Below are 14,574 nucleotides of genomic sequence, written 5' to 3'. Positions count from 1 at the left end.
TCGGGTCGGGTTGAGGCCAACCTTAGCCCAACCCTAACTTCTAAACCCCAACCCTAACCCTAACCCAACCCAACCTTCAACCCCACCAACCCAATCCTAACCCTAACCCAAACTAAATTCCTTCAACCCTAACCCAACCCAACCCAACCCGAAGCCAATTATGGGTTGGGTTGGGCTCGGGTTGGGCCCAACCCAACCTTCTTCCCATCCTTTAAAACCTCATAGAATTTCTCGATTTTAGATCTTAACTCAACTTTCGCTGCATATATTAATCCCATGTTTCAATAGTATTTGTTTGTTTACGTTATTTTTTTGTTCTTTTAGTACAAAATTCAAAAGAACAGTTGTTAGAAATGACTATAGTTTATTATGAGTAGTTATGATAGATCTTTCTTGGGCAGCAAACAACATAGAGGAGATGAAGAATAAAATTTTCAAAATACATAAAATAATGTTATTAAAGTTTTAGTCTTTCTGGTTAGGATTAAGTGAAGTGATTGTCTTAAAAGAAATACATGATACTATGTGGTGGAAGATATGTAAATATCATGCATCTCAACAAATCAATGTATGATATCTATCTATCTATCTATCTATCGGTCAAGAAATTTTCTCCTTTTTTTGAATTTTTTATTTTTTTATTCCATGTCATTTTTGAAACAATCAATGAGATGCATTTTCCCTATAACCTAAATAATCTCTTCTCCTAAAATATCTCCTAAACTACCTCCCCCACTATTCCCTGATTTCTCAAAAATTATCTCTAATTCCTATTTATCTCCAAAATTATCCCTAATTTAGTAGGAATTTTTTCTCCTAAACTATCTATAATTCCAATTTATCCTCTCCCCTATTCTTTATCTATATCTGTCTAAAGAAAGTTTGGAGTAAAAAATTTATAAATTATTTAAATATTCTAACAAAATTATATAATATCTTTAAAATATTTATTAAAACACAAAGTAATTTTATATTTTTACAAAATATATCATGAAATTATGTACAAACAATTTAAATTAAGTTTTTTTTTTCTTTCAGATTATAAATTTAAATGTTTTCCAAATATTTAATAATATGCAAAAGCTTTAAATAAATAAAATTAAAATTACAAAAAAATTAAATAATTTATAGATTATTTAAATAGTTATCATAACTAGATTTTAAATAGTTCAAATAACAAAATTATGTAATAAATTAAAAATATCTTCAAAGTAGAAAAATAATTATAACATAACATTGAAATTTATAATAATTTAATATATTACAAAGCTAATAATGAAATTATGTAATAATAGTATAAATTATGATTTTATGGATAATTAAATTCAATAAATAATTAATATTTTAAAATTTAAATATTTTGCATAATATTTAAGTATTTAAACCACTAGTTGTTTTAAATATCAAAATATTTAACATAACTAAACTTTAAACAGTTAAAATAAAGAAATTATGTAATAAACGAAAAAAATTTCGAAAGAGTAGAAAAATAATTATAACAAAATATTTAAATTAATCATAATTTAATATTTTTACATAATATTGTAAATATTCAATTTCACGTATATCAAGTAATAATTCTAGAAAATAACTTTCAAAAAATTTAATATTTATTAATAATAATTTTAAACTCTTAATCTGTATTTATTATATAATTATATATGCTAAAATTAATATTTATTGTATTTTAAGTAATTATTTCTTGTTTTTTTGGTAAATGTATTTTCAATAATTATGTATAAATTTATTTTGTTTTTTTATTTAATAGAAAACTTTCAATAATTATTGGATATTAAATTACTATTATTGAATTTTAAATTTAATTTATTGTACTTATTGTATTTATAGTATTTTCGTTATAAGCTATTGATTAATAATTATTAGAGATTAAACTGTTATTTGAAATTATACTATTTATTGACTAAGTTAATATATTTTTAGTACTTATTGTATTTTTGTTATTTCTATAATTATTGTATTTTTTATTGTCAATATATTTTCAATAATTGTGTGTTTTTGCTATAAATTTTCAATAATTATTGGAGATTAAACTATTGTTTTTTTTATCAGAGATGAGACTATTAATTTAGTTGAAATTATGAGTGTTCATGAGTTGGTTTGGTTCGGTCGTAGGATATTTGGCCAAACAAATTGACTTGGTCAAGTTAGGGAGTTCGTCAGCTGAAACCGATTAACCGACCGACTCAAGTTGTATCAGCTTGGGTCAATTTTTTGGTTTGGTCAGTCAGTTCAAAAGATTTAAACTTAAAAATTTAATTTAATTTTAAAAATTACAACGCAATTGTTAAAATTAAATTTAGAAATTAGATTTATGATATAAAACATTTTAGATTAAGAAAGATGGGAAAATTTCCATTTTTTCATATTAAAAATTATATTTAAAATATAAAATATTAATATATATCCATGGTTAGGTTGTTCGATTTTGGTCGGTTTACAAATGGCCGAAGTGAAACTGATCCAACTTGGTTGAATCGGAAAATTTTTGAACCAAAGCCAACTTGAAATACTAGAAAACCGACCAACTCGGGTCGAGTTAATCGGGTTGGTCGGTTTCATCAGTTTGATTAATAAACTGGTGCACTCAGGATGCATCGTTAAACACCCGTAGCACCAGTTTAGAGATTTGTAAATTTTTCCAATCCTCACGCAACCTTAAACAACATAGTACGTGGTGAGGAAGGGGTTGAACCCCATAGGGAAGCAAGAATAAAAATTATTATTTTTGTTCCTGAGAAATAAAAGAAAAACATATATGGGATTTGCAAAAAATAAGAACAAAAAATTTATTAATGCTGAAATTAAATGTTCTAAATTGAACAAGGCAATAATTAAAATTCAGAAATTAAAGAACATTGAAATCAACAAAAATAATAAATAAAAATGATCCAAAATTCGGATCCAGTGGTGGTAGCTCTCCGGGAAGACGAAATACATGCTTTCTCTCTCCGTTCAGCCCTCGAACCCCTCGAGACACCTTAGCCTTGAATCGAACGAATTCAGATCTGCGAAACACACAAACAAACTGAAATTACATCTAAAAGATTGCCAGAACAAAAATAATATGAAAGAAAATAAAGAAAACGAAAGGGATGGCTGATCAAATCTAGTGGCGGTAGTTGCAAATTTGCTAGACTGCTTGTAGGAACCCATTTTGATAAGATCTGGGCGTCATTCCTTTCTACAACCCTTGAACTTCTCAAGAAACCTTAGCCTTGTGAACTGTGCGAATTGACCAACCCCTTCTCTAGGGCCCTTGGGGTCCTTTTTATAGAGAAGGGTGGACAAAACTTGGATTATAGAGAAAGAGAGGGGCGGTTAGTGGGTTTATGCAGAAAATGGGCGCCCCTAGGATTTAAGAATTGAGGGTTAAGATTAAACTAGAGGGATCCTACGACTAGAGTGAAAAGGAGAGGGCGCCTATAAGTATGGAGGGCTGGGGTTTAAGCTCTTAGGATTGAATGGTGGAGATTTGGGCACCTAGGGTTGAAAGGTGGAGATTAGGAGTTAAGTGGCACCCTAGAATGGAGGGTGGAGATTGTAAGGTAAAGATCTAAGGGAATGAGAGGTTGCTAAGGCTTGGATGGTTGAGATTATATGTTAGGGAGTTTAGCAGTTAGGGGCGGTTAGGGTTTGTTAGAGGTGAAAAAAATGAGTGACAAGGTGCCCTAGGGTTTGTTAAGGAGTGGGGAGTATGATAATCAGTAGGAGGGGCACCTTTCTGGGTTTAGAGATAGGAGGCAACCTCCTGTGCTCAGTTTTTCACAGAAACACTCCCTCTCTTGGCTGGAATTCTCACAAATTTCCCCAAATCCGCAGAAAACTCTATAAATTTCCCGATTTTTACCTAGAATTTGTATTGAGATCCTCAAATGTTATAACATTGAATTTATCCAGAAAAGGGTACAAATTAGTCAGTCTAAGGTCTAAAATACCCCTAAAATGATGCCTTTAAGGCATCAAAATACATAATTATCATAAACCTAACTAAAATTAATTGTTGTTATTTTTGTATTATACTCTTGTGTGTTTCTATTAGGGTCATTTACTAACGGGGACTTGAATTTCCCAACCCAATGGAGTCAGGGATGGGGATTGTTTTGGCGGGTGGGGGCGGGGATGGGGATTGGGGTCCCCACCCCACCCTGACCTTAATTATATATATATATATATATATATATATATATACACACACACACACACACCCGCCCATCGCCATTCCTACACACCTTATAGCTTTACATATTTACTTAAACTACCTTATAGTTTTCGCTTTACTAAAACATCCCATATATTTTACAACTTATTTACTTAATCAATCTTTCATTAAAGAGTCTTTGTTTTGTCATTACGCCCATATTTTTTTATTCAAAAAAATACCCTAACACTTTATTAGTATAAAAAACAAAACTGACCAAATATAGCCAATAGATTGGTTGCCCGTGTCTTATTAAGGGCAAAAAATGTATTTTTATTTTTATTTTCTTTTGACTAAATTTATTCAAATGAACATTAGGGTCAAAAATGCCATTTTCCACTGTCATCTAATGGAAGATTGATTAAATCCATTGCAAATTATAAGTGGTGTTTTAATAAAATGCTAAATACATGATAGATTTTAATAAATCTGTGAAACTATAAGGGGTATTTTAGTAAATGACCATTTCTATTATTTAACTTTCGCTTAATAAATCTCGTGCTTCGCACGGGTCCTTGCTAGTATATTACATATAACATATATTTATATATGATATGTACTATAGAGTCGGGTTTGGATTGGGTTGAATAGCTAAGGGGTCAACCCTAACCCTAACTTGCACATCAACCCGACCCAACCCAACCCAACTTTTTTAATTAAGTTCGGGCCAACCCGGCCCAAGTTGCAGCCTTAATGTGGGGCGTAGATATGAGCCTATGGCACATTTGAATTACACCCAACTTTACTTGAGGTTTCATTTATGGATCTAGGAACGAGCCTATGTGGATAAATGAGAATCTTATGTTTTTTGTTGAGGGATTTTAATGCTCTCCAATCTCTATCTTTTCGTAAATGTTTGACGTTAAACCACCCTTCTGAATTTGTTAATACCCTACTTTTTTTTTTTAAGATTCTAAATGGACCGGATTTGGATTAAATTCAGCAAAATCTGAATTCAATCTAACTCTGCTTTAATTTTTTTTTAAATACAAAAAATAAATAAAAGAGTTAATTACTTTTTAACTTTCCAAAATTCGATTGAATTTGAAGATCTAAAATTTGAATTTGAATCTTAACGAACTTGGATCGGATTCGGATTTAATTTAATTCTACTTAAAAAAAATTAAAAAAATAATTATTTTTCAACATTCCGAAATCCAATTGAATTTGAATAACTCAAATTTGAATTCAAATCCTAAAATACTTGGATGGGGTTTGGATTTAACCTAACTCTGCTTTAACTTTTACAGTACAAAATAATAAAAAGTTTTTCTGTCAACTTTTTCATTTCCTTAAAGTGCCCTTCATAATTTATTAATACCCCACTTCGTAACGGACTGGTTTTGGATTTGGATTTGTACCGAGTCCAGCAAAATCTGAATCCGATCTGATTAATGGATTCGGAATGGATTCAGATTTAATTTAACTATGCTTCAAATTTTTAAAATGCAAAAAAGAAAAAAATTAGTTACTATTTGTCTTTTTGAAATCCAATTGGATTTGATGACCCACAATTCGAATTCAAACCCTAATGGATTTAGATTGGATTTGGATTTAATTTGGGGAAATCTATGATACAGAAAAGATATGATATAGAAAGAGTTTTTACCAATCAAAATCCATCCATGAATTTTATTGGTCAGTTGTTTTTCAGATATAATATAAAAATTAAAGCAGAGTCAAAAATCTGATTCCAATCTAAATCCGTTAGGATTTGAATTCTACTTGTGGGTTATCAAATCCAATTGGATTTCAAAAAGCTGAAAAGTAATTATTTTTTTTTTTGTGTTTTAAAAAATTGAAGCAGAGTCCAATTAAATCTGATTCCAATCTAAATCAGTTAGGGTTTGAATTCTACTTGTGGGTAATCAAATCCAATAGGATTTGAAAAGCTGAAAAGTAATTAACTTTTTTTTTTGTATTTTAAAAAATTGAAGCAGTCAAAATAAATCTGATTCCAATCTAAATCCATTAGGATTTGAATTCTACTTGTGGGTTATCAAATTCAATTGGATTTCAAAAGCTAAAAAGTAATTAACTTTTTTTGTAGTTTAAAAAATTGAAGTAGAATCAAATTAAAGGGTACACAAAAAAAGTTTATTACTTTTCAGATTTCCAAAATCCAATTGGATTTGAAGATCTAAAATTCAAATTAAATCCTAACGAACTTGATCCAGCTCCATTGTATTTTTTAAATAGATAAAAAATTAAAAAGTTAACTACTTTTAAACTTTATGAAATCCGTTAATCCGATTGGAATTGAAGATCTCATATTCGAACTTGAACCTTAGCAGATTTGGATCATATTCGGATTTAAACCCACTCTCGTTTAATTTTTTAAAATATAAAAAAAAAATTAATTACTTTTCAACTTTTATACGTGATAAATTAATACAGATATAACATATTAAATTTGTTAAATATATAAATCCGTATATCTATTTACTATATAAATTTTAAACATAATTATATAAATTTTATATATTAATATCAATAAACATTATTTTATAATCGGATTGGATGGAGTCAAATCCAATCTTATCCCATTACATAATTACATCATCCAATCCAAGATAATCGAAATGAATGACAGATCAGCCTCAAATTCAATTCGGATTAAATTAATCTAACTCAGCTTTAATTTTTTAAAGTAAAAAAAATAAAGAATTAATTATTTTTCCACTTTCCGAAATCTGATAAGATTTGAAGACCTTAAATTCAAATTCACCTAAGTTTTGGACTTTAACAATCTGGGGATTGATTATTGATTGAGTACTTAATAATCAATCTACTTTCTAAAGATGAGAATTTTTTTAATGAAGAAAATAATTTTGTTTAATTTTTTTTACATGATCACAAACTGATCAAACTTAGAATGCATAACATCCATATATTTTTAACGTTACATACATTTCCGCATGTACAGAAAATTAAAAGAAAGAAAAGGAAAATGCCTTACCATATTGGCGACGGCTTGGCTGGAGAAGAATTGGAATACACCATCACTTGCAATAACAAAAAATAAGTGATTAGATGTGATATGAACCGTGGTTACTTCTGGATCAGCAATCACTCCAATCTTCTCAACCATACTATCACCCAGGCTCCTTGTAAATGCAGTCCCACCTATCCACTCCTCCTCATCCTGCTCCACCCACAGCTTTGGGGGATCATTGCATTCACTTTCTTCACCCCATGATTGAGACCCTTGCCAATTGACTGCAATTCAAAACCGCTGCCTCACAAAGCTTAACTTTTTCATATTCAACATTTTTAGTTCTAATCAGCTTAATGTACATTATGGCATTTATTGTAAATGAATAAAGTGCATATTTGATTCATGTTATATTGGTGTGTTTCCATGTAATATTCTTAAATTTGACACATATGAGACTCGTGTTAGTTTAAAATGTTCACAGCCGTTGGATAGATTTGTGGAGATTTATCCTACCAAGGTTAACACTAATGTGCTGCCAAGTTGGTTAGGGTGGCTTATCTCATTTGTTAGGGTGAAACCTGAGGTACATGTAGTGTGGGTTTTCTTGAAACCCTAAACTAGACCAAATTCCAATTCTTAGAAGGGGTCAAAACCTAGGTATGTTGGGGCAGTCCGAGAATTGACCTGAGTGGGTGATCACAGTGACAGGATCATCCCTTTGTCAGACAAAGTAAATGATCGGGGAATGCACTCTCTCTTATTGAAACTGATGGATGATGATTTGACCCGAACCATTAAGACAATGACACGTGGAACTGACTTAACACGAGCAACAGTTCAGCACCACAGTCTGATTGCGACTAAGTAACGAACCTGCAGGATAGCTCGCTCCGTCATAGCTCGCTATAGGAAGAGCTCGCTACAACGCGAGCTCGAGGTCCCCCGAGCTACTGAAAGGGAATACTCCAAGATTATCCCAGCTTGCGAGCTAGGGTAACCAGCTCGCTCCAACACTTAGGCAAAAAGACTGCCCCAAAGACAATCTCGATGAAGGTCACCTCGAAGTACCCCTGGGAGCTCGCGACAAGATAGCTTGCTGTGCGATAGGGTGGCTCGCTACAAGGTAGCTCGCAAGTAAGCGACGCAATGCTCTCAGGAAGCTTCTATCTAACAAGACCGTACCTGTCAGACTACGCCACGTCTCTTGACTGATGGTGCAGTCCCTGCCCATTCGACAGACTGTATCCATGTCTCTCGACAGATGGTGCTGTGTCTGTCCTCCCAGGACGTGTCACCCATCCAATTGGGTAGTACCCTGCAACGGTTACCTGTGCAGCCCTGGCAGGTAACGGTTGCGACAGAAGCCCAATGGCAGTTATGCCCGATTTGACAAGAACGCCCCTATAAAAGCCTCTTAGCCGAAGGGGAGAGGGATCTCTAATCGAAACTGATTTTGAGTCATTTTACTTGCTCTCGAGCTAATATTGAGAACTCAGTGATCTAGCGCGACCTACACTCTTAGCCTCTTTACACTCTTTACTTTCTCCCCTAGTGTTCTAACTTAAGCTTCGGAGTATTCCCGCAGGGCAAATCCCCCGGGAATCCCTCACCTTCTTCTTCTCTAGTGTCGTCCGTTGCCAGTTAGGAGCCAGTCAGTAGCCAACTAGGAGTGCCTGGATTGTGCCGCATCATTTGACGCCATCTGTGGGAAACACTTCAAGAAGCCTCCCTCTAAGGTTTCACAGTTTCCTTTTTCTGAAAACTCAACATTCATGGCTTCCTCCAGCAACGCCGGACGTGGTGCCAGCCAGAATGCATCTGAGGAGCAGCCCCAACTTCCTACTGTCTGTATCAGGCAGTTCACCATCCCCCTCTCCGTGGACGGAGTTCCTTGTTTGAACATGCCTCTTATAGTGGCACCCGCAGTCGCTCCACTCCCTTCCACAGTTGGAAGAACCTTTGCTGAACCCTCGGTTGTGCCCCCAACGACCAACCCAAACTAGTTGGAGGACTTAATGTAGTGCATGCGAGCCATGCAAGCTCAAATGCAACAATTTCAACAATTCCAACTCTATCAGCAACAAGTGCTACACCAGGTTTACCAGTACCAGTATCAGCAGCAGTTTCCCTCTTTGCCTTAGGCCCAGCCACCACTTCTCCCTTGGCACCCAGGCACAAAGCAAACCAAGCCCTCCCGCCGGAGTAAGTGACCTCGCTGGGGAGAGGCCTCCTAGACCCAGGATCCCGCCAAGAGCCAAGCCTCTTCCCATAGACAAAAGGAGAGGCCGGCCACCCTTGCCTCACAGCCTGTGGGCAGGTCGGGGGCCTCCCAGCCAACCAAGCCCATATCACCCCGGCCTTCGCAGTTCGAGCTCCCGCTCGTAGAGAATCCGTTCGAGGTCCTGACCGCAGACTATAGGCAGGGCCCTTCGGTTCAGAGCCACCACCAGTAGTTTCAGCCCGTCGAGCTCGGCGACACTGAAACATCAAGCATCAACACCGATCCAGCAAAGTAGCAGCGAAGACGCCGATGAGCTTGCAGAACTGCTACCCGAGTCTCTCCCGAGCTTAGAGGAAAAGAGGAGGTATGCTCAGGTGAAGTAAAAGTTACCCCTCTCCTCTTAGTTTCTTCCCCATTATCTCTAGAACTCCTTGCTGTCCCCATGCCAAGGGACTTCAAGCTCCCTCCACTGGAAAAGTATGATGGATCATGATCATGTGGACGCCTTCCAGTCCCAGATGCACCTGGCAAGAACTAGTGAATCTTCCAGTCCCAAAAAGCAGTTTTGGGGTTAAGCGGAACCAGTCAGGTGACCGGTTCCCGATTTTTCTGGTCCAACCATCCAGTCCGGTTTGATTTTGAAAACATTGATAGGAAGAATGCAAGAAACTAATGCTGCATTTTGAAGCAATGTAAATCAAGAATTGATGTAAAATTTACATTGGTTTGGTTTTGTAGGTGTTTGGAAGGAGCGTGTAATTATGACCGACATAAAATTCCACTCCGGTTTAGATTTATTGGTGTTTGGATGGAGTGGAGTTTTATATCGTGAATCGATGTAAAACCTCATCAAGCATAAAGTTTTACATTGATAATCGATGTAAATATTATATCGATCTTATCAATGTAAGACTTTACAATTTTTTATCATAGTTTTCAAAATGTAACAGTCACCTATATATACGGTTCAGTGTAAATCATCATCTATGTATTTTTACACCGATGACGTTTTATACCAAATCCAAACAAAGCCCTAAAGATATGTTTTATTTACACTGGTATAAATGCATGGGAGTACAAATGGGTGGACTGTAAATTCTGTTTATTTTTGTTTTTTATTTGACCACTTTCTAGTTTGTGAAGCATGAAATTGGGGCTATAATCAGGTCAGAATGCAAAACTTGCATCAGTTTTATATTGTTGGTGAGTGCAAATGAGACAAATAAGACAAGTTTTGTATATAATAGGAATGCAAATTAGTGTTAACGGGCAATTATAACAATAACTACTTTTGTTGATGCAAATGGTCAATGTCTAGGTTTCATGTTAATAGTTAACTAGTGGAGGGGGCCCTGCGTTGTAGGGGCTCGGTCATAAACTATCAGCTTCGAGCTCAATTCGAATTGGAGACTTGAGCTCGAGTTCAAGCTCGACTCGAGTCAAAAGCTCGGAAGTTCGAGTTCAGTTACCTTTGATTGTTGGTCTCTCAAGCGGTTGAGGTGCCAAGCTGAGGTCTCCCTCAATTGCCGAGGTGCCAAATCAAGGTCTCCCTCAACTACTAAAGTGTCAAGTTGAGGTTTCCCTAGCAGGCGAGTGTCGAGCTAAGGTCTCCATTAGTTGACAAGGTGCCAAGTTGAGGTCTCCCTCAGTTGTCGAGGTGTTGAGCCAAGATCTCCCTTAGTGATCGAGGTGCCGAGTTGAGGTCTCCCTCAATGGTTGAGGTGTCGTCTAGCTCGAGCTTGATTCAAATTAGAGACTTGAGATTGAGCTCAAAAGTTCAAGCTCGGCTCGGCTTGAACTCGACTACCTTTGATTGCATGTCCTCTAGCAATTGAGATGCTGAGCTGAGGTCTCCCTCAATTAGAGATAGTGGCATTCTTGTAATTTATAAGGAGAGAGATGGCAGGAAAGAGAGATGTCATTCTTGTAATTTGTAAGAAAACGAGAGAGAGTGTGGCATTATTATAATTTGAAAGAAAAAAAAGCAAGAGAGAGAAAGAGAAAGTGAGAGAGAGAGAGAGAGAGAGTTGGTAGGAGAGTGGCATTCTTGTAATTTGAAAGAAAAAAAAGTAGAAGAGAGAGTTGGTAAAGAGTGGCATTCTTGTAATTTTTATGAAAAAAATGCAAAAAATATTGTTAGATTCCATTTCGCTCATCCTCAAGCCTTCTTGCGTACACATTTCAGCTTAATATATTCATATAGATACCATACCATGCTTGTATGGAGTAATTTTTTTGTTGATATTATGCTGATATCAATTAATCTCATTTTTGTGGGTAAAATGTTATGCTTAACAGCCTAGTAGACCACAGTAGACTAGTGCTATATTTGGTTCTATGGACGCTTATTGAAAAACACCACCACATCAATGCCACTTAGACGTTGATTTATTGTGCATGAAACCATTGGTTGGTTTCAAATTCATCAAGTAAACATTAAAAAACAGAAATGCTTGGATTTATGTGCATGAGACTTCCAATGCCCCTACGTTTATTGAAATGAAATTCTTACGTTGAGCATTAATTGTAAGCTCAGGTGGAAGATACTGTTATGGGGTGTACACAATCAAACAACAAAAACAATAAACATTTAAAGTAACACTTTTCAATTAAAAGTTTATCTAAAAAACACCCATCTATGAGAGTGTTTGGTTCCGTTTATGTTTATGGGTGGTTATTTATTTGTGTTTTTTCACTTTAAACATTTATTTATACTTTTCCACTTTAAATGTTCCATGTTTTTGTTGTTTGGTTGGAATTCACTTTAAACATTTTTTATTCTTCTACCAGATTAATACTCATTAAAGTGTGACACATGAGCACTTGGTTTCAAGAAATGTTGGGATGTTGGGGGAAACAAGAATTTGACATTTTCCCAAATGCCCCATGCACAAAAATCAAAACGTTTTAGTTTTTTACCATTTATTGATAAACGGTGAAACCAAACAATTGTTTCATTTTGCTTCATATGTAATAAACGTCAATGCCTATGTGGTGCTGGTATAACAACGCTTACCAAATGGTCTCAATACTCCTATGGTCTGCAGGGCTATTGAAAGATGTACTTAAAAAAAGTGCTATTGAAAGATGTACTTAAAAAGACTTACCAAACAGCCGCCGCTACCCATTAAGTGAATTGTCTATTTCCATTAATGTTTGGTGATGAGTACAAAGTTCACTAGAGGATGTGGAGAAATAAAATGTGATAACAGGCTAATGACCTCAATCCAGATAAGATGAAAAATAGAGAAATGCATATAATCAAAATACAAGAAGAAGGCCTAACAAAACAATAGCCAGAAAAGAAAAAGAAAAAGAAGGCTTACCATATTGACGACGGCTTGGCTGGAGAGGTAACCGAATACACATCACTTGCAATAACAAAGAACAAGTGATTAGATGTGAGCTGAACCGTGGTTATTTCAGGAACTGCAATCACTCCATTCTTCTCAGCTATACCATTACCCAGGCTCCTTGTAAATGCAGTCCAACCCGTACACATCCCATTCTCATACACCCACACCCTTGGGGGATCATAGGGATCACTTTCTTCTCCCCAAGACTGAATATCTGGATCTTCGAATCCATTAAACTGACTCCAATTCAAAACCGTTGCCCCGCAATCCTTCAACCTATCATATTCATCCCTCCTAAATGGTTTATGATCGTGTGATAGGTCTTCTGCAACAACACGACTCCCACTCTTGACAGCGATTATTGCTCTCGAGTCACCCACATTTGCCACGAAAAGTTTGTCACCACTGACCAGGGCGGTAATTGCAGTTGTACCGCTACTTGAATCGTCTATCTCGCTCTCTTTAAGTTGAGAATTTGTGGCCCCGAAAGCAGAATTGTATGCTTCTACAGGATCCTCTGCCAACGAGGGATCGGCTGAGAGGATCTCTATCAGCCTATTCCATACAAAAGTCGAACACCTGGCGCCAAACTTGCCGTGTCCATCAAAGACCCCAAAGAAATGGAGGTTTGGGTCACCTTGGACCTGAGTCTTGATGCAGAAACTATCTTGATTCTCTTTACCAGGCCTACGGGGCTGGTAGCCCCGCTGAGTGAGCACTGAATACTCTAATTGGAACTTTTGGGAAGGCATGGAGGCGAATTCCAACAGCCTCCCTGTGAGTATGTGACCGTGGTTCCATTGAACATGGAAGTTGTTGCTATAATGCGGCCCAACTTCTCGCACGTCTGCGGTATCTTCATCAGAGGTTGCTTGATACCGACCACAGCACGACATGACCTGGGAACCGAAGAACAATAACCACGTTTTGAATGTAAAGAGAACTGTGTTCTGAGATAATGGGTTTTTAGAAACAGAATTAAGAACGAATTCCAGAACAAGCCAGTGTTGTGCGATAAACCCAAGAAAGAAGCAGTAGATATCTATCTCTTAGAGAAAGAGAATTTTAGTTTTCAGAGAAAATTGTGATGTGGGTTTTTCGGTGAACTAAGGTGCTATGAATAGATTAGTGAAACCGGGAAGAAGCTTTCTCCTTCGGTCCTTTAACAAGAATTTAATTTCTGATGACGATGCAATGAAGATGCACCGAGTATTTATATAAAAAAATGGAAGAATCTGAGACAAGACGACGTGTGAGGTCTTGTAAAAGTAACGAAGATTAATAGCAAAATTCAAGAAGAAGAAAAAGATCAAAACCTTACCTTTTTACATCCTTTCCTTACCTTTTCTCCCAAGTCTCAAACCAAACACAATCTAAATAGTGTAAATTGCAGGTTAGCATCTGTTGGACCTAATCTCAAATGAATACCCGAATTTCAAAACGTTCACTTCAATACTTAAACTCTCAAAAACGAGTGCGCATTCTGTGCATCTGTAGATGCATTGGACGTGCAACACATTTTTACTTGAAAATCACAAGTAACCATGTCAGCGTATTAAAAAATTTTTACCCGGCAGTGACGAAGCTAAAAGTAAATCTCTAGAGGAGAGAGAAAAGATGGCGAAAAACTGAAGTTGTCTATTAGCTTGAAAAATAACAATATTTATAATACATCTGGAAATTGTAGAATAACTAAGAAAGAAAAATGATGATAGATCTCAAACATCTAATCTTCTAGATAGGTTCGAACTCTTTTTTGATCTTGTCTTGATCTCCACCGTCCGATCTCCCTGGGCGCATGAGTTATCCTGTCTTCTTGGAATTCCCTTGGATCTTGAAC

General features: G+C 35.8%; 1 pseudogene; it reads right to left on the bottom strand.

Annotated features, from left to right (window-relative positions):
* Positions 1–3,020: 3,020 nt before the first annotated feature.
* On the bottom strand, positions 3,021–13,630 carry LOC148867261 (putative protein phosphatase 2C 35; annotated as a pseudogene).
* Positions 13,631–14,574: the final 944 nt, after the last annotated feature.

This window comes from Nelumbo lutea, chromosome 3 (genome assembly GCF_056320005.1).
Source record: "Nelumbo lutea isolate HS-2025 chromosome 3, American lotus-T2T, whole genome shotgun sequence".
Taxonomy (NCBI): domain Eukaryota; kingdom Viridiplantae; phylum Streptophyta; class Magnoliopsida; order Proteales; family Nelumbonaceae; genus Nelumbo; species Nelumbo lutea.
The sequence above is the reverse complement of the archived record's forward strand: the minus strand, read 5'-3'. Positions and strand labels throughout refer to the sequence as shown.